At 44.1% G+C, this 19952-nt stretch overlaps 19 non-coding genes across 19 annotated transcripts; 11 read left to right on the forward strand and 8 right to left on the reverse strand.

The window, feature by feature from the left end:
* Positions 1 to 7921: 7921 nt before the first annotated feature.
* On the forward strand, positions 7922 to 7993 carry TRNAE-UUC (transfer RNA glutamic acid (anticodon UUC)). The gene has a single exon. It is a non-coding gene; the product is annotated as a tRNA-Glu (tRNA).
* A 364-nt stretch (positions 7994 to 8357) lies between these two features.
* TRNAE-UUC (transfer RNA glutamic acid (anticodon UUC)) lies at positions 8358 to 8429 on the reverse strand. Its single transcript has one exon. It is a non-coding gene; the product is annotated as a tRNA-Glu (tRNA).
* Positions 8430 to 9219: 790 nt separating this feature from the next.
* TRNAE-UUC (transfer RNA glutamic acid (anticodon UUC)) lies at positions 9220 to 9291 on the forward strand. Its single transcript has one exon. It is a non-coding gene; the product is annotated as a tRNA-Glu (tRNA).
* A 300-nt stretch (positions 9292 to 9591) lies between these two features.
* TRNAE-UUC (transfer RNA glutamic acid (anticodon UUC)) lies at positions 9592 to 9663 on the reverse strand. The gene has a single exon. It is a non-coding gene; the product is annotated as a tRNA-Glu (tRNA).
* Positions 9664 to 10652: 989 nt separating this feature from the next.
* TRNAE-UUC (transfer RNA glutamic acid (anticodon UUC)) lies at positions 10653 to 10724 on the forward strand. The gene has a single exon. It is a non-coding gene; the product is annotated as a tRNA-Glu (tRNA).
* A 596-nt stretch (positions 10725 to 11320) lies between these two features.
* TRNAE-UUC (transfer RNA glutamic acid (anticodon UUC)) lies at positions 11321 to 11392 on the reverse strand. The gene has a single exon. It is a non-coding gene; the product is annotated as a tRNA-Glu (tRNA).
* A 225-nt stretch (positions 11393 to 11617) lies between these two features.
* Positions 11618 to 11689, forward strand: TRNAE-UUC (transfer RNA glutamic acid (anticodon UUC)). Its single transcript has one exon. It is a non-coding gene; the product is annotated as a tRNA-Glu (tRNA).
* Positions 11690 to 12600: 911 nt separating this feature from the next.
* TRNAE-UUC (transfer RNA glutamic acid (anticodon UUC)) lies at positions 12601 to 12672 on the forward strand. Its single transcript has one exon. It is a non-coding gene; the product is annotated as a tRNA-Glu (tRNA).
* A 419-nt stretch (positions 12673 to 13091) lies between these two features.
* TRNAE-UUC (transfer RNA glutamic acid (anticodon UUC)) lies at positions 13092 to 13163 on the forward strand. The gene has a single exon. It is a non-coding gene; the product is annotated as a tRNA-Glu (tRNA).
* Positions 13164 to 13406: 243 nt separating this feature from the next.
* TRNAE-UUC (transfer RNA glutamic acid (anticodon UUC)) lies at positions 13407 to 13478 on the reverse strand. Its single transcript has one exon. It is a non-coding gene; the product is annotated as a tRNA-Glu (tRNA).
* Positions 13479 to 14070: 592 nt separating this feature from the next.
* On the forward strand, positions 14071 to 14142 carry TRNAE-UUC (transfer RNA glutamic acid (anticodon UUC)). The gene has a single exon. It is a non-coding gene; the product is annotated as a tRNA-Glu (tRNA).
* A 650-nt stretch (positions 14143 to 14792) lies between these two features.
* TRNAE-UUC (transfer RNA glutamic acid (anticodon UUC)) lies at positions 14793 to 14864 on the forward strand. The gene has a single exon. It is a non-coding gene; the product is annotated as a tRNA-Glu (tRNA).
* Positions 14865 to 15258: 394 nt separating this feature from the next.
* Positions 15259 to 15330, forward strand: TRNAE-UUC (transfer RNA glutamic acid (anticodon UUC)). The gene has a single exon. It is a non-coding gene; the product is annotated as a tRNA-Glu (tRNA).
* Positions 15331 to 16197: 867 nt separating this feature from the next.
* TRNAE-UUC (transfer RNA glutamic acid (anticodon UUC)) lies at positions 16198 to 16269 on the forward strand. Its single transcript has one exon. It is a non-coding gene; the product is annotated as a tRNA-Glu (tRNA).
* A 282-nt stretch (positions 16270 to 16551) lies between these two features.
* TRNAE-UUC (transfer RNA glutamic acid (anticodon UUC)) lies at positions 16552 to 16623 on the forward strand. Its single transcript has one exon. It is a non-coding gene; the product is annotated as a tRNA-Glu (tRNA).
* Positions 16624 to 16961: 338 nt separating this feature from the next.
* Positions 16962 to 17033, reverse strand: TRNAE-UUC (transfer RNA glutamic acid (anticodon UUC)). Its single transcript has one exon. It is a non-coding gene; the product is annotated as a tRNA-Glu (tRNA).
* Positions 17034 to 17315: 282 nt separating this feature from the next.
* On the reverse strand, positions 17316 to 17387 carry TRNAE-UUC (transfer RNA glutamic acid (anticodon UUC)). The gene has a single exon. It is a non-coding gene; the product is annotated as a tRNA-Glu (tRNA).
* A 1238-nt stretch (positions 17388 to 18625) lies between these two features.
* TRNAE-UUC (transfer RNA glutamic acid (anticodon UUC)) lies at positions 18626 to 18697 on the reverse strand. Its single transcript has one exon. It is a non-coding gene; the product is annotated as a tRNA-Glu (tRNA).
* Positions 18698 to 19548: 851 nt separating this feature from the next.
* Positions 19549 to 19621, reverse strand: TRNAE-UUC (transfer RNA glutamic acid (anticodon UUC)). The gene has a single exon. It is a non-coding gene; the product is annotated as a tRNA-Glu (tRNA).
* Positions 19622 to 19952: the final 331 nt, after the last annotated feature.

The raw sequence follows: 19952 nt of genomic DNA on the forward strand, positions 1-19952 counted from the left end.
GCTCGCTGTGCTGCACGGCAGAGAAGAGCTCCGGCGCCGGGGTGCGAAACAATCGCACCGGGCCGCCCGGCTGGCCCGGCCCTCGGCGCTGCGGAATGAGATGCGCACGGCAAGAGTGACCGGCTGGCCCCCCTCTTGATGGGGGGGTATATATTTTTTTGGCCTACTCTTCCACGCTGGCCAAAACGACTCGGGGAGAGGTGGCAGTTACCCACGCCTTACCCCGCCGCACGCGACCTGCCCCGTCACGTTTCGACTGCCGCGCTCCCCAGAGATCGCACCGATCGCGAGCCCGGCGCGCGGACAACGTCGCCGTCGTGGCAAAGTGACCGCAAACACCGAACGGCGAACACAACAAAGTGAACACCGCCCCTCACCGGCTGGCCAGGCCAGGGGTTTCCCCCGAGGGTGGGCCCGGCTCCGAAGGCACTGCGGATCTCGGAGAGCACTACCGGAGTATCGCTGGGTCCGCAGAGGCCACGGGCTCCGGAGGGGTCACGGTGCCCCACGGGCTTCGTCTCCCCCGGGAGCCGGCGTGCAGCCACTCCAGGGGGCGACGGGGCACTGGTGCATCAGACGCGTTCACAAGGCACGTCCCGTGATTTTGTTTTTTTATACAGGTCAAGTCGAGGTCAAAGTGATTTGCTGCTCAGGTGAGCGGCAGTGCTCGTGGCCGGTTTCACAGCCCTGAGCCGATGGTGGAAATTCCACGTTCCTCTGGCGGGCGCGTTCCCTTACAACGTCCCCCACAAAGTGATCGTTATTTTATCGACCCTGGAGGACTGGAAAGGCGGTGGGAATGAATCTCCTGAAATGTCGGAGTTCGGCGCACACAAATGAAGATACATACACACGCGCGCGCATTCATTCATTTGCACAACAGATCGGCGAAATAAACGTGTGGTCTTAATGAGGACCTACTGTGCAATTTAAATTAACCCCGAGATCAAAAGCCACATCTCCCGTGACCTGACCGAAATTGGATACCGCTCTTAATCCCCAGCAGAGGGCAGCAGTGACTGAGTAAGTTATCAGAGAGCGAAGCCCGTTCGAGTCGTCTGCTGCTGCTGTGGTTGTGATGAAGATGATGATGGGGTGCTGCTGGTGGGTTGTGCGGTCAGTTACAGAGGCGACTGTTAGTGGTGGCGTTAGCCACGCGCTGCACGGGAGCCCCCCCCCCCCGCCCCCCCACAGAGCGTGGAAGTGTCCACTCCACATATTTGGATTTCCAGGACACTTTGCAGCAGACTCTACTGTGCTGATGAGCCCCAATGACGACGGACCCGATCCAGTAGTTACCCAGCTCGGCATCACTGCTGCTGCTGCCCGGCCTGGTCAATTGCCCGTGTCACATTTTCTTTAAGTTTCTTTGACGGCCACTTAAGGCAAGAAAGAGAGCCGGAATGCAGTTCTTCGGGAACTGCTGATACTGGGATTCCTCTACTTATGAACGAGTTAGGGTCCAGAGGTCTGTTCGTAGGTCGATTTGTTCCCAAGTCCAAATTTACTCCTGTCGATTACAAACGCGTTGTACGGCGTGTACGCTAAACACGGTGAATGTTTTTAAAGGTTGAAAATCTCCTGTAGATGCCACCAATTCTTCATGATCTGCAGATGTAGATGCCACCACCACCGCCATCTATTGCGCGGCGGTTGAACTCACGACTCTCGGTCTGAACGGGCAACTGGACATACGGACAGGTTTGTTCGTATCTCTGAAAGTTCGTAAGTAGAAGGCTCGTAAATAGAAGAGTCCCTGTAGTTTTTTTTTGCGCAATGCGCAGGGGCCGAGTGCTTCTCTGTGCGTCGTGTGAAACCACCGAGTCTTTATGATGCTCACCACAAAAACCATCAATCGCCTCGTTGTGCAAACAAGCAACAAAAGAGCTAAGCCGGCAATCTGTGCCTCCACGTAAAAATATATCAGTTTTGTTTAAACACATCCCATCAGCACCACGGCTTTCTGGGGAGTGCGTAATTTAATCGGTGTTGGTTCCAACCACCGGTAGATCAACCTCTGGATCGGTTTCCACGTTCGTGGTCTCATCAGCAGGTCCCGCTTGCGTTGAGCCACCTTGCTGAACCGCTGCTTCTGGATGGAGGACTACTCGCGCCCAGGGGCCGTGCGGAGAGAATCGTGGTGACATTACCGACAGCGGGGGGTGGGGGGGGGGGTGGGGGGGGGTGGGAGTGTGGGGAAGCAGCTCCGTTACCTGTGCGCGTTGTGGGATGGCACGGCCGTGCGAGGCGTCGCTCGCCGGCAAGCGGCAGGTCTCCCCGGCCGGGTGTGCCGGCGGAGCGCGCCTGGTGCCTGTCTGGCTCACAGCAGCGCCCAGGGCTTTAACGCCGTGCCACAATAACACCCCACTGCTACCACCACCATCGTCAATACCACTACGGCCATAACCACGATCAATGCCACCACCAATATCACAACCACCGCTACCACTACCAACACCACCACCAATACCACTACTACCATAACCACCATCAATACCACCACCACCGCTACCACTACAAACACCACCACCACCATCAATACCACTACTACCATAACCACCATTGCCACCATCAATACCACCACCAATATAACCACCGCTACCAACACCACCAATACCACTACCAATACCACCACCAATATCACAACCACCACTACCAATACCACCACCACCACCACCAATACCACTACTACCATAACCACCATCAATACCACCACCAATATCACAGCCACCGCTACCACTACAAACACCACCACCACCATCAATACCACTACTACCATAACCACCATTGCCACCATCAATACCACCACGAATATTATAACCACCGCTACCACTACCAATACCACCAATACCACTACTACCATAACCACCATCAATACCACCACCAATATCACAACCACCGCTACCACTACCAACACCACCACCACCAATACCACTACTACCATAACCACCATCAATACCACCACCAATATCACAACCACCACTACCAACACCACCACCACCATCAATACCACCACCAATATCACAACCACCGCTACCACTACCAACACCACCGCCATCAACACCACGACTACCATCACCACCAATGTCATAACCACCACTGCCACCATAATTAATACCACCACTGCCATCACCACCACGTGGTATAAGCCCTACCTGCAGCACACCTGCACGACTCGCAGCGCCTGGGTGGGGCTCACGGGACCGAGTGACACCTGGAGGACTCGGCTCTACCTGAAGCACACCTGTCCTGCTAGTCAGATCGACATCCGGGCGAGTGACACCTGGGCAATATACACCTGGCCGAGTCAACCCCCGCTGATTCAAGTCCACCCGAAGCACACCTGGGCTATTGACACGTGCGTAACACGCACCCGACAGATTTGCGTCCGACTGCGACACAACACCTGACCGCGGCTCTTCGTCGCCTTGCGAGCAGACACCTGCACAAGACACGCCTGCGCCGTTCACCTGCGCGCAATGCGCACACAGCCACCGCGCGCACGAATGCGTCATCGCTGAATGTGCATCACGCCAGCAACGTGCACCTATCGACTGCTCAATAACATCGCCTCCACTCCTCACGCCTGCACGATTCTCACTTTCGTCTGCACCGCCGCCTGCACCGCGACTAGCGAGCACACCGCCCGTCTGCCTCGCCGGCAAACCCGGCGAATGCGAGTCCAGCGTCAAATCGCACACCTGCCTCTCACCTGCCCACGCCGGCGCCGAAACCAGCCGCACACCCGTTGCGAACCCCCAACAACCAAGGGCCTTCTGAGAGCCTGGCTGGCACTTAATCACACCTGGCCGATATACAGGCAAAGCTGGCTGATACACAGGCACACCTGGGTGGCATTCACCCACGCGCGGCTGATACACAGGGACAGCTGGAGGGGCGCGCAGGTAACTCTGCGATCGGGAGACTACCCCGGTGGCGACAACACGTGTCGCCGCACCTGCGTGTCGCCACGTGCTCGAGGCTGAGGCCCCTTCTCCTTCTACTACTACTCCTCCTAAGGGCGAAACACCCCAGTTCGAATTTGTAACACTTGCGCTACCAGCGCACTGCATGGCGATGGTGATGTTGGCGCTGTTGCCGATGATGCTGTTGGAAAGCGACAAGGGTAGTGATGCTGCTGCTGCTGACCGATGATGATGATGCTGCTGCTGATGATTCAACTCATGATGCCACTTAATTCCATCGCAGCGGCAGCTGATGATAATGATGATTGACAAAGATGATTATTATAGTCATCACAAAAATGACTTTACGAGTCTGGGTGAATACTTTTCTGATGAAATCGCTCCTAACGGCTCGGCATTATACGAAATGTATAACGTAACCCAAGAGCGACAGTATTATTACTACTACTTAACGCAGTGTTTTTTGTTGTTGTTGTTGTTGAAATGAAGAATGATCACATTATCCAGGAAGTGCGTCTATTTATCTGGAGAATACGGCAGAACGCACAGAGTGGGGTGTGCCAGGTGTGTACACCCCACTCGGCTCTCTGGAGCTTGCAGGTAGCCGGCGTAAACTTGAGACGAGAGACCGACCTCTTGGCGAGGTGCAGATTAACTTTCGGCCCCAACTCCTTACAACATCACCAGCACCACCACCTTCATGTCGAGTCGAGTGAACGATAATGATAAATCTTGACTGCAGTGATTAATATTCTTTGGGTCTTTCGGTAAAGTCACGTAGATAGAAAAATAAAATAGTAAACATTTAAATAACGTGAATTTTTTTTTTATAAAAAAAGAATACAAATATCACGACGTTTCTATCACAACACAAGCAATCGTCATGAGGTGGGATAAAATGACGATTGTATTCTTTATTATTATATTTTTTCACGCTAATTTTATTTGTATTATTGTATTGTTCTATCTACGTGACTTTACCGAAAGACGCAAAGAATATGCTAATTATAAACCCTTCCAAACACACACGAAGAGTAGTGTGCAATTAACATTACCAATTAATTAGGCTCACTCGTTCAGCCTGCCGGCCTTGATTAATCAATCAGTGGGATTGCGCTACTAATTTGCGTAATTAATTTGCTGATGCATTGACAGCCACGTGACGCTGGGAAGCCACTTGCGTGGATGTCAATGATTGCGAATGGAGTTAATGAGTTAATTGCGAGAACACGTGGACGTGTGTTTACAATACATAATTGGCATTTATCTATTATTCATCACTCCAATGAGTGTGTGTTGGTTCATAAATTGTGTCCGTGTGTGTGTCAAAGTGGGGAGCGGTAGTCTAGTGGTTAGCACGCTGCGCTACGAATCCGGCGACCCGAGTTTGAACCGGTCCTGGGCCTCCCCTAGGTCGACTTGGCCTCAAATGAGAACCGATGCGTACCGGTGCGGTGTGGAAACATCGCCACCGGGGAGATAAAGGTGGCCGGGCGCGGTGCTGGCCACCCACCCCCTCGTGTGCCGTGCCGGCCTTCATAGGTGCTCGCTAACGGCACTTGCCCCATCAGTCTATTCAGGCTATACGGGTGATCCTTGTCTTAGTTTTTTTGTGTGTGCATGTCGGAAGCGGTGGCGCAGTGGTTAGCGCGCTGCGCTACAAATCCGGCGATCCTGACTTCTGCTGATGTTGCTGATGATAATGACGATGACACAGATCCTGTCCGTGGTCCTAACCGCACCACTCAACCGTCGTGTGCCGTGCTGGTCCTTAATAGGTGCTCGCTAACAGCATTTCGCCCCCCCCCCACCCACGTCCCAACAAACAGCCTCGCGTGTAGTAGCGTGACACACACGGTTGTAAATAGTCCGCCTCTTCGTCCCCGTGTCTCTTTGTGTGTGACCTTGGCAAATTCTCTGGCTGCGAAACACATTGTTTCAGCTCCAGTGGTCGTAGACAATTGAAAAATATGTAAGTGCCTGCATACATCAACCTTACTGCCACAATCACTCAGCGCTCGCCGCGCGTCCTGACATTGCCAGTGATGGGCCAATGAAGGTCTAAGAGTGATGGCAAGGCCCTCTTGCCTAATATGTATCTAAATGTGGTTAGAAAAGGCGCGCGATCTCATCTGCTACGGTCATTAGACCCACGGAAACATGCACACGGCCGCATGCACACGGCCGCATGAACACAGATGCATGAACACGGCCGCATGCACACGGCCGCATGCACACGGTCGCATGAACACGGCCGCATGCACACGGACGCATGCACACGGTCGCATGCACACGGCCGCATGAACACGGATGCATGAACACGGCCGCATGCACACGGCCGCATGCACACGGTCGCATGAACACGAATGCATGAACACGAATGCATGAACACGGCCGCATGCACACCGACGCATGAACACGGACGCATGCACACGACCGCATGAACACGGCCACATTACACACGGCCGCGTGACACACCTACTCCCCAACCGCTGTCGTCGGATCTTGGAAGCTAAGCAGGCGTTGCGCCTGCTGAGTGCTCGGATGGGTGACTGCCATACGCGCCAGGTTTGCTTATGGGCTGGGCAGCAGAGGTGGGTAGAGCAACGATCCATTTTCTTGGTTCTTTCGGTAAAGTCACGTAGAAGGGAAATAATAAAATAATAAAAATAGAACATAATTAAATAATTCTCACGACGTTTCGGGCACAACGCAAGCAGCCGTCTTCAGGTGAAGAACAGGACTGTCGGAAAGACAGCGTCTGAATGAAACGCCACCAGACTTGGCAGCGTATATTTAAGCTGGGTTGGAGAGGGAAGAGCGCCTTGACAAAATAATTTGCATATCAAGAGGACAGAATTCGTTTAGCACTAGAAGAATCCCTGCAGTCACGAAAGCTTTAAATCGAAATTCAGCGTTCCATTGTTGTGCTGCATTCACACGCTTGCCAGCCTTCCCTGGCCCGCGCGTCGGCAAGTGTATGGTCATGTAACCCCCACAGATGCTCCCGCGGTGTGCGGAGGGGTCCCTTATCCATCCGTGGTTTGACAAAAGTGCCGCACGTGGACCATGCCGGGCCACCCTCGAGGCCGCGACATTCGCCACAAGGCAAAAAACATATCCTGGATGTCCAAAGCTCTCATCGAAATCGATGGTGACAATTCATTCCATGGCGGAGTGTTAACATTAAACCTCGTGTACTGACAAACACGTGAGCAGTCGTTACCACCAAAGGGAAACACAACAGATGTTACGCGTGGTTAACCACTGGACGCGTGAAGAAGATATTTGTAGCTCATCGGATTCCTCCAGTTTAAATACAGATTTTGTTTCATTGGTAGGAACCACCTGGTTCCCCCAAACCACAGGGGATTATTGTGTCCGTCCGTCCGTCCGTCGTGCACCCTCCCCACCCAGCCCCTCCCCTCCCCACCCAGCCCCTCCCCACCCTCCCCTCCCCACCCAGCCCCTCCCTGCACGACGGACGGACGGACACAATAACCCCCTGTAGGCTGGTGTAACCAGGAGGTTCCTACCAGTAAAACTCAACGTTTAACCTACTCACGCCGGCTTGTGCCCGCCCTCACAGTCGGGCATATTTGCGGAATACACCACGCCGCCGTTGACCCTGGCCATTGACCGAGCAACCCAACGTTCCTACCAGCTCCCTCCGCAGGAATGTGTTTCTGAAGCACACGTGGCGGTGGGTGCCACTAAGGGTGGGGTTCGCGACCAAAGGGAAACTCGGGCTCTAGAGGCCGTCCGGAGAGGGAGACGGAGCGATGAGACATTTTCTCGCGTGGTAGAGATACGGTGAATTGTGAGCATCGCGAGTCCGTGAGAGGTGGAGATGGCTTGGCGGAAGGACCTTCATCCAGCAGTGGAGGGGACATGTTTTTCATTCTTATTGTATGATGACTGTGCACGTTTGTACAGAAAATGAGTTCGTCTGATGGTATACGACTACCGATGCATTTAGAATTCTGTGCACAGCCTCCCATATGGTCTAGTGGTTAGGATTCCTGGTTTTCACCCAGGCGGCCCGGGTTCAATTCCCGGTATGGGAAGTAATGTATTTTTTTTTAAGTTGGATTGATCTCTTGTTGATGTCAATTATTGCGGAGACAAAGTCGTATGTGGCATTCTTATTCTTGGTTCTTTTGGTAAAGTCAAATAAATAGAAAAACTAACATGTGTAAAATAAAAAAAATAAAAATAATAAAAATACAACCAAAAATTGAAAATAATAAAAGCTTTCATTATTTTCAATGTATTAATTTTATTTTATTAAAAAATAATATTAGATTTTTTGTTTTCTTTTTACGTGACTTTACCGAAAGAACCACGAATAAGAATTCCACATACGACTTTTTCTCCGTCATCATGGACATCAAGAGATGAGTCCAACTTTTAAAAAATACAATAAATTACTTCCCATACCGGGAATTGAACCCGGGCCGCCTGGGTGAAAACCAGGAATCCTAACCACTAGACCATATGGGAGGCTGGGCAAAGTTACCGTAAATGCATTGGTAGTCGTAAAATAATATTAACTCATTGTTAAAAAATCTTGCATCGTTATCATTAAATAGTTGAGGAAAACCATGTCCTATCTACCATTACATGCTTTACTCTTTGGTTCTTTCGGTAAAGTCACGTAAATAGAAAAATGAAAAATAAATAATAATAAAAATATCACGACGTTTCGATCGCAACACAAGTGATCGTCCTCAGGTGGAAAAAGTAATCCAGTTCCACTGCTGGATTATTTTTTTGATATATATTTTTATTTTTATTTAAAATTTTCTACCTACGTGACTTCACCGAAAGAACCAAATCGTAAATACTACTGGTAGGAACCTCCTGGTTACACCAGCCCACAGGAGATGATTGTGTCCATCGTGCAGGGAGGGGCTGGGTGGGGAGGGAGGGAGGGGCTGGGTGGGGAGGGTGGGGAAGGGCTGGGTGGGAAGGGTGGGGCTGGGTGGGGCTGGGTGGGGAGGGGCTGGTCACCCCGTGGTGCCCTTATAAAACTCAACGTTTAACCTACTCACGCCGGCTTGGTCCCGCCCTCACAGTCGAGCATTTTTGCGGAATACACCACGCCGCCGTTGACCCTGGCCATTGACCGAGCAACCCAACGTTCCTACCAGCTCCCTCCGCAGGAATGTGTTGTAATGGTAGATGAGACGTGGTTTCCTCAACTATTTAATGATGACTTTGCAAGTTTTTTTACAACGAGTTAATATTATGCTATACGACTACCAATGTATTACGATGACTTTGCACAGCCTCCCATATGGTCTAGTGGTTAGGATTCCTGGTTTTCACCCAGGCGGCCCGGGTTCAATTCCCGGTATGGGAAGAAATGTATTTTTTTTAAGTTGGATTGATCTCTCGATGTCAATGGTTACGGAGAAAAAGTCGTATGTGACATTCTTGTTCTTGGTTCTTTCGGTAAAGTCAAATAAATTGAAAAACTAATGAAAGCTTTCATTATTTTCAAATTATTAATTTTATTTTATTAAAAAAAATATTAGATTTTTTGTTTTCTTTTTACGTTACTTTACCGAAAGATCCACGAATAAGAATTCCACATACGATTGTTTCTCCGTCATCATGGACATCAAGAGATCAATCAAACTTTTAAAATACAATAAATTACTTCCCATACCGGGAATTGAACCCGGGCCGCCTGGGTGAAAACCAGGAATCCTAACCACTAGACCATATGGGAGGCTGGGAAAAGTCACCGTAAATGCATTTGTAGTCGTATACTATAATATTAACTCATTGTTAAAAAATCTTGCAACGTTATCATTAAATAGTTGAGGAAACCCATGTCTCATCTATCATTACATGCTTTACTCTTTGGTTCTTTCGGTAAAGTCACGTAAGTAGAAAAATGAAAATAAAATAAAATATATCACGACGTTTCGATCGCAACACAAGCGGTCGTCCTCAGGTGGAAAAAGTAATACAGTTCCACTGCTGGATTATTTTTTTGATATCATATTTTTATTTTGTTTTATTTTTCTACCTACGTGACTTCACCGAAAGAACCAAAGCGTAAATACTACTGGTAGGAACCTCCTAGTTACACCAGCCCACAGGAGATTACTGTGTCCATCGTGCAGGGAGGGGCTGGGTGGGGAGGGAGGGGCTGGGTGGGGAGGGTGGGGAGGGGCTGGGTGGGAAGGGTGAGGCTGGGTGGGGGATGGGAGGGGTGGGGCTGGGTGGGGAGCGTCTGGTCACCCCGTGGTGCCCTTATAAAACTAAACGTTTAACCTACTCACGCCGGATTGTGCCCGCCCTCACAGTCGGGCATATTTGCGGAATACACCACGCCGCCGTTGACCCTGGTCATTGACCGAGCAACCCAACGTTACTACCAGCTCCCTCCGCAGGAATGTGTTTCTGAAGCACACGTGGCGGTGGGTGCCACTAAGGGTGGGGTTCGCGACCAAAGGGAAACTCGGGCTCTCGAGGTCGTCCGGAGAGGGAGACGGAGCGTTGAGACATTGGCTCGCGTGGTAGAGACACGGTGAATTGTGAGCATCGCGAGTTCGTGAGAGGTGGAGATGGCTTGGCGGGAGGACCTTCATCCAGCAGTGGAGGGGACATGTTTTTCATTCTTATTGTATGATGCCTGTGCACGTTTGTTCAGAAAATGAGTTCGTCTGATGGTAAACGACTACCGATGCATTTAGAATTCTGTGCACAGCCTCCCATATGGTCTAGTGGTTAGGATTCCTGGTTTTCACCCAGGCAGCCCGGGTTCAATTCCCGGTTTGGGAAGTAATGTTGAAATTGGGATAATTTTTTAAAACACCATGGACATTGATATTGACGCAGCAACAAAACCAAAAACATGATTAAATGACGTACTCATTTTTCTCTCCCATACCGGGAATTGCACCCAGACTGCCGAGGGGGAAACCAGGAACACTAACCACTGGGCCATGTAGGATATTACAAACAGGCTAGAAAAAATCCATAAACACAGACTAGAATAAGCAATGATTATTTTATTGCCAAAATTTGCAAAGTCATCTCGAATAAGAATGCCACAAATTTTGACTTGATATTTTCGTGACTGCAGGAATTCATATTCTTGGTTATTTCGATAAAATCACGTAAATAGAAAAAACAAATGTAATATTTTTTAAATTAAATAAAAATAATAAATGAAAAAAAACTGAAAGGTTTAATTTTTTAAAATTTCAATTTTTTCTTTTATTATTTTAATTTATTCTATTTATTTTATTTATTGTTTTCTATTTACGTGACTTTACCGAAAGAACTAAGAATAAGAATGTTACATACGACTTTTTCTCCGTAATCATTCACGTCTCGAGATCAATCCAACTTAAAAAAAAATGACAATACATTTCTTCCCATACCGGGAATTGAACCCGGGCCGCCTGGGTGAAAACCAGGAATCCTAACCACTAGACCATATGGGAGGCTGTGTAAAGCCACCGTAAATGCATTGGTAGTCGTATACCAAAATATTAACTCATATTGTAAAAAAACTTGTAACGTTATCATTGAATTGTTGAGGAAACCATGTCTCATCGACCATGACATTCTTCATCGTCACCATCGCAAGTTTTCTTGCCAATTTCTTTACAATTATTTAATATTATGGTATACGACTACCAATGCATTTACAGTGACTTTTCCTATCCTCCCATATTGTCTAGTGGTTAGGATTCCTGGTTTTCACTCAGGCGGCCCGGGTTCAATTCCCGGTATGGGAAGTAATGTATTTTTTTAAAAGTTGGATTTATCTCGAGATGTCAATGATTGCGGATAAAAAGTCGTATGTGGCATTCTTATTCTTGGTTCTTTTGGGAAAGTCACGAAAATAGAAAAATTCTATTTGTAAAAAATATAATAAAAAATGATAATAAAGAAAATAATAACAATAACTTGAAAATAATAAAAGCTTTCATTATTTTCAAGAAATTATTTTTATTTTATTTAAAAATGTATTAGATTTTTTTCTTTTTTATTTACGTGACTTTACCAAAATAACCAAGAGCATGAATTTCTACAGTTACTAAAGTTTCAAGCCAAAATTTACGGCTATTTTTATTTATTTTAGATGATTTTGCAACTTTAGGCAATAAAATAATCATGGATTATTCTAGTCTGTGGTTACGGATTATTACTAGCCTGTGTGTCATAACCTACATGGCCCAGTGGTTAGGATTCCTGGTTTTTCCTCGGCAGTCTGGGTGCAATTTCCGGTATGGGGGAGAAATATTAGTACGTAATTTAATCTTATTTTTGGTTTGGTTGCTGCGTCAATATCAAAATATGTTTTTCTTCTCGTATACAAAATGTATTATTTTACTTAGAATGCTTGAGTTTAATGTTAGGTATGTTCTGTTTTTTTTAGTAATTTTGATGATTGCAAATTCATCAAATCAGTTTGTGTGCAGGTGCTAAGCGGATTGGTGTATCACGTGATCATGCGCGCTGGTAGCTTGGGGAGGCCTTCATCCAGTAGTGGACTGACCATGGCTGATGGTGACGATGACGAATGTAATGGTGGATGAGACATGGTTTCCTTCACTATTTCATGACAACATTGCAAGTTTTATTTACAATGAGTTAATATTATGGTATACGACTACCAATGCATTTACTGAGACGTTGCATAGACTCCCATGTGGTCTAGTGGTTAGGATTCCTGGTTTTCACCCAGGTGGCCCGGGTTCAATTCCCGGTATGGGAAGTAATGTGTTCTATTTTTTAAAAGTTGGATTGATCTCGAGATGTCAATGATTACGGAAAAAAAGTCGTATGTGGCTTTCTTATTCTTGGTTCTTTCGGTAAAGTCACGTAGGTAGATAAATGAAAGAAAATAAAATATATATATATACCGACGTTTTGATCGTAACATAAGCGGTCATCATCAGGTGGAAAAAATAATCCCGTTCCACAGCTGGATTATCTTTTTGATATCTTATTTTTAATTTTGTTTTATTTTTCTACTTACTTGACTTTACCCAAAGAACCAAACAGTAAAGAATGTAATGGTGGATGAGACATGGTTTCCTCAACTATTTAATGATCACTTTGCAAGTTGTTTACAATATGAGTTAATATTATGGTATACGACTACCAATGCATTTACGGTGGCTTCACACAGCGTCCCATATGGTCTAGTGGTTAGGATTCCTGGTTTTCACCCAGGCGGCCCGGGTTCAATTCCCGGTATGGGAAGTAATGTATTGTATTTTTGAAAAGTTGGATTGATCTCTCGATGTCATTCTTATTTGAGATGACTTTGCAAATTTTGGCAATAAAATAATCATGGCTTATTCTAGTCTGTGTTTATGGATGTTTTCTAGCCTGTTTGTAACATTCTACATCGTGTAGTGGTTAGGATTAAATTCCCGCGTTGGGAAGTTTTTGTTAAATGACATCCAGAGATCAATCCAACTTTTCAAAAATACAATACATTACTTCCCATACCGGGAATTGAACCCGGGCCGCCTGGGTGAAAACCAGGAATCCTAACCACTAGACCATATGGGAGGCTGTGTAAAGACACTGTAAATGCATTGGTAGTCGCATTCCATAATATTAACTCGTTGTAACAAAAACTTTCAAAGTTATCATGAAATAGTGAAGGAAACCATGTCTCATCCACCATTACATTCGTCATCGTCACCATCAGCCATGGTCAGTCCACTGCTGGATGAAGGCCTCCCCAAGCTACCAGCGTTCATGATCACGTGATGCAACAATTCGCTCAGCACCTGCGCACAAACTGATTTGATTATTTTGCAATCATCAAAATAATGAAAAAAACAGAACATACCTAACATTACACTCAAACATTGTCAGTAAAACAATACATTTTGTATACGAGAAAAAACATATTTTGCTATTGACGTAGCAACCAAACCAAAAATAAGATTAAATGACGTACTAATATTTCTCTCCCATACCGGGAATTGCACCCAGACTGCCGAGGGGTAAAGCAGGTACCCTAACCACTGGGCCATACAGAATATCACAAGCAAGCTAGTAAAAATCCATTAACACAGACGAGAATAATCCATGATCGTAAGTTAATATTATGGTATACGACTACCAATGCTATTACAGTGATCTTTACCCAGCCTCCCATATGGTCTAGTGGTTAGGATTCCTGGTTTTCACCCAGGCGGCCCGGGTTCAATTCCCGGTATGGGAACTAGTTTTTAATTTTCCTCATTGGATTTGCTGGCTTGACGTGAGTTCATCATTTTTTAGAGAACATTTATTGTTATATTATTTTTTGAAATGGATTACGCCGGTAGGTAAGCTATTTTATTATTTGGTTCTTTCGATGAAGTCACGTAGAATTATGTTGAATAAGTCCTGTGCGCCATTCTTACTTTATAATGATAGTGCAAGTGTTGAGTCCACTGCTGGATGAAGGCCTCCCCAAGCTACCAGCGTTCATGATCACGTGATGCAACAATTCGCTCAGCACCTGCGCACAAACTGATTTGATTATTTTGCAATCATCAAAATAATGAAAAAAACAGAACATACCTAACATTACACTCAAACATTGTCAGTAAAACAATACATTTTGTATACGAGAAAAAACATATTTTGCTATTGACGTAGCAACCAAACCAAAAATAAGATTAAATGACGTACTAATATTTCTCTCCCATACCGGGAATTGCACCCAGACTGCCGAGGGGTAAAGCAGGTACCCTAACCACTGGGCCATACAGAATATCACAAGCAAGCTAGTAAAAATCCATTAACACAGACGAGAATAATCCATGATCGTAAGTTAATATTATGGTATACGACTACCAATGCTATTACAGTGATCTTTACCCAGCCTCCCATATGGTCTAGTGGTTAGGATTCCTGGTTTTCACCCAGGCGGCCCGGGTTCAATTCCCGGTATGGGAACTAGTTTTTAATTTTCCTCATTGGATTTGCTGGCTTGACGTGAGTTCATCATTTTTTAGAGAACATTTATTGTTATATTATTTTTTGAAATGGATTACGCCGGTAGGTAAGCTATTTTATTATTTGGTTCTTTCGATGAAGTCACGTAGAATTATGTTGAATAAGTCCTGTGCGCCATTCTTACTTTATAATGATAGTGCAAGTGTTGAGACTCTTACGTTAATTTTAATGAACAGGATAACTTTTCTTTTTTTTACTTACGTGACTTTACCGAAAGAACCAAAGAGTAAAGAATGTAATGGTAGATGAGACGTGATTTCCTTAACTATTTTTACAATGAGTTAATATTTTGGTATACGACTACCAATGCTATTACAGTGATCTCTTCACAGCCTCCCATATGGTCTAGTGGTTAGGATTCCTGGTTTTCACCCAGGTGGCCCGGGTTCAATTCCCGGTATGGGAAGTAATGCATTTTTTATGTTGGATTGTCAATGATGACAGAAAAAAGTCGTATGTCGCATTCTTATTCTTGGTTCTTTCGGTAAAGTCACGTAAATAGAAAAACTAAAAAAATTGTAAGATAAAAAAAATGCAAATAATAATGGAAAATAATCAAAGCCTTCATTATTTTCCATTTATAAATTTTATTTACATTTTTTAAATACATTAGATTTTATTTTTTCTATTTACGTGACTTTACCGAAAGAATCAAGAATATGAATTCCTGCAGTCACGAAAATTTCAAGTCAAAATTTGTGGCATTCTTATTCGAGATGACTTTGCAAATTTTGGCAATCAAATAATAACGGATTATTCTAGTCTGTGTTTATTGATTATTACTCGCCTGTGTGTAATGTTCTGTATGGCACCAGTTGTTCAGGTTCCTGGTTTCCCCTCGGCAGTCTCGGTGCAATTCCCGGTGAGGAGAAGAATTAGTACTTCATTAATCTTATTTTTGGTTTCGTTGCTGCGTCAATATCAAAATGTGTTTTTTCTCGTATACAAAATGTATTATTTTACTTACAATGCTTGAGTGCAATGTTAAGTATGTTCTGTTCTTTTCGTAATTTTGATGATTGCAAAATCATCAAATCAGTTTTTGTCCAGGTGCTGAGCGGATTGTTGCATCACGTGATCATGAGCGCTGGTAGCTTGGGGAGCCCTTCATCCAGCAGTGGACTGACCATGGCTGATGGTGACGATGACGAATGTAATGGTGGATGAGACATATTTTCCTTCACTATTTCATGATAACTTAGCAAGTTTTTTTACAACGAGTTAATATTATGGTATACGACTACCAATGCATTTACTGTGACTTTGTCCAGCCTTCCATATGGTCTAGTGGTTAGGATTCCTGGTTTTCACCCAGGCGGCCCGGGTTCAATTCCTGGTATGGGAAGTAATGTGATTTTTTTTTAAGTTGGATTGTACTTGTTGCGGAGAAAAAGTCGCATGTGGCATTTTTATTTTTGGTTCTTTCGGTAAAGTTACGTAAATAGGAAACATTAAATAAAATATAATTAATAAAAGAAGATTACAATTATAAAAATAATGAGGAATGTAATGGTGGATGACACATGGTTTCCTTCGCTATTTCATCATAACTTTGCAAGTATTTTTTACATTGAGTTAATATTATGGTATACGACTACCAATGCATTTACTGTAAAATGTTCCAGCCTCCCATATGGTCTAGTGGTTAGGATTCCTGGTTTTCACCCAGGCGGCCCGGGTTCAATTCCCGGTGTGGGAAGTAACGTTTTTTTTAAGTTGATGTCAATGATAACCGAAAAAAAGTCGCATGTGGCATTCGTGTTCTTGGTTCTTTCGGTAAAGTCGTGTAAATAGAAAACATTACAATTTAAAAAAATAAAAGAATAAAATATAATTTAAATAATAAAAATGAAATAAAAATAAATAAATAAGAATCGGCTCATTATTATTATTTTTTTTATTTACAAAAAAACAGTTAATTTTGTTTTCCTATTTACGTGACTTTATCGAAAAAACCACGAATAAGAATCCCACACACGACTTTTTCTTCGTAATCATTGACATCAAGAGATCAATCCAACTTAAAAAATCAATTACTTCCCATACCGGGAATTGAACCCGGGCCGCCTGGGTGAAAACCAGGAATCCTAACCACTAGACCATATGGGAGGCTGGAAAATTTTACAGTAAATGCATTGGTAGTCGTATACCATAATATTAACTCAATGTAAAAAATACTTGCAAAGTTATGATGAAATAGCGAAGGAAACCATGTGTCATCTACCATTACATTCCTCATTATTTTTATAATTGTAATCTTCTTTTATTAATTATATTTTATTTAATGTTTCCTATTTACGTAACTTTACCGAAAGAACCAAAAATAAAAATGCCACATGCGACTTTTTCTCCGCAACAAGTATAATCCAACTTAAAAAAAAATTACATTACTTCCCATACCGGGAATTGAACCCGGGCCGCCTGGGTGAAAACCAGGAATCCTAACCACTAGACCATATGGGAGGCTGGGAAAAGTCACTGTTAAAGGCATTGGTAGTCGTATATCATAATATTAACTCATTGTAAAAATAACTTGAAAAGGTATCATGAAATAGTGAAGGAAAACATGTGTCATCTACCATTACAGTCTTCATCGTCAAAACTAAAAAAAATAACAGAACATACCTAACATTGCACTCAAGCATTTTAAGTAAAAAATACATTTTCTGTACGAGAAAAAAACATACAGGGTGTTTCAAACTGATGGATCCGATTTGAAATCGCTAAATCTCTGCAACCACGAACCACCCATCAATGAAACTCTTACCACTTGGAAGGGCGGGGCATAGAGAGGAGGGCGGGGCATAAAGAGGGCGGGGCATAGAGTTTCAAATGATGACCGCGAGATGCCTCTCCCAGCGCACAAACAGCCTCTAAGCCTCAGTCATTCGCAAGACCCACTGCCTCAACGTTGGATAGGTCGCACGGGACCCCAAGACTTGGCGCTACACTCTTGGCCCCCACGATCCCCAGACATCACACCCTGCGACTCTTTATTGTGGGCATACGTCAAAGACCGTGATTTTGTGCCACCATTAGCGACTCATCTGGTAACCTCAAAAACAGAATCACGGCAGCAGTGACTTCAGTGGAAGGAGACACTTTGAGAGGTGTTTGGGACGAATTCAACTATCGTCTCGATGTTGTCCGTACAGCAGGTGGAGGACACATAGAGCATTTATAAAATGGTTAGTAAAACTTAACAACTCATTAAACCGTTTGTAATTTTTGGGTGTAATTGTAACATGTTGCCATCGTGAAATATACTGCTTTGAAATTGGGCCCAGTTTTTCAAACACCCTGGATATTGATATTGACGCAGCAACAAAACCACAAATAAGATTAAATGACGTACTGATCTTACTCTCCCATACCGGGAATTGCACCCAGACTGCCGAGGGGGAAACCAGGAACCCGAACCACTGGACCATATAGTATATTACAGAACAGGATATAAAAAATCAATAAACACAGACTAGAATAATCCGTGATTATTTTATTGGCAAAATTTGCAAAGTCATCTCATAAGAATGCCGCGTACGACTTTTTCTCCTGTAATCATTGACATCTAGAGATGAATTCAACTTTAAAAAAAAACATTACATTTCTTCCCAAACTCTTAGGTTTTTTTCGGTAAAGTCACGTAGGTAAAAATAAAATTACTAAAAGTAATAATAGAAATAAAATTAAATAAATATTCCTTCCCATACCGGGAATTGAACCCGGGCCGCCTGGGTGAAAACCAGGAATCCTAACCACTAGACCATATGGGAGGCTGGACAAAGTCACAGTAAATGCATTGGTAGTCGTATACCATAATATTAATTCATATTGTAAAAAACTTGCAAAGATATCATGAAATCGTGAAGGAAACCATTTCTCTTCCACATTACATTCCTCACCGTCACCATCAGCCATGGTCAGTCCACTGCTGGATGAAGGCCTCCCCAAGCTCCCAGCGCTCATGATCACGTGATGCAACAATAAACTCAGCACCTTCACACAAACTGATTTGATGATTTTGCAATCATCAAAATTACGAAAAGAACAGAACATACTTAACATTGCACTCAAGCATTGTAAGTAAAATGATACATTTTCTATACGAGAAAAAACATTTTGACGCAGCAACGAAACCAAAATAAGATTAATGAAGTACTAATTCTTCTCCTCACCGGGAATTGCACCCAGAATGCCGAGGGGAAAACCAAGAACCCGAACCACTGGTGCCATACAGAACATTACACACAGGCGAGTAACAGTCCATGAACACAGACGAGAATAATCCATTATTATTTTATTGCCAAAATTTGCAAAGTCATCTCGAATAAGAATGCCACAAATTTTGACTTGAAACTTTCGTGACTGCAGGAATTCATATTATTGATTCTTTCGGTAAAGTCACGTAAATAAAAAACAAAAAATCTAATATATTATAAAAAAAACATCATAAATGGAAAATAATGAAGGCTTTGATTATTTTCAATTATTATTTGCATTTTTTTTTTGCAATTTTTTTTAGTTTTTCTATTTACGTGACTTTACCGAAAGAACCAAGAATAAGAATGCGACATACGACTTTTTTTCCGTCATCATTGAAAATCCAACTTAAACAATTCATTACTTCCCATACCGGGAATTGAACCCGGGCCATCCTGGGTGAAAACCAGGAATCCTAACCACTAGACCATATGGGAGGCTGGGCAAAGTCACAGTAGATGCATTGGTAGTCGTATACCATAATATTAACTCATATTGTAATACAACTTGCAAAGTGATCATGAAATCGTGAAGGAAACCATGTCTCATCCACCATTACATTCCTCATCGTCACCATCAGCAATGGTCAGTCCACTGCTGGATGAAGGCCTCCCCAAGCTACCAGCGCTCATGATCACGTGATGCAACAATAAACTCAGCACCTGCACACAAACTGATTTGATGATTTTGCAATCATCAAAATTACGAAAAGAACAGAACATACTTAACATTGCACGCAAGCATTGTAAGTAAAATAATACATTTTCT

Source organism: Lethenteron reissneri, chromosome 2, assembly GCF_015708825.2.
Source record: "Lethenteron reissneri isolate LAM-NWPU_2019-01 chromosome 2, ASM1570882v1, whole genome shotgun sequence".
Lineage (NCBI taxonomy): Eukaryota > Metazoa > Chordata > Hyperoartia > Petromyzontiformes > Petromyzontidae > Lethenteron > Lethenteron reissneri.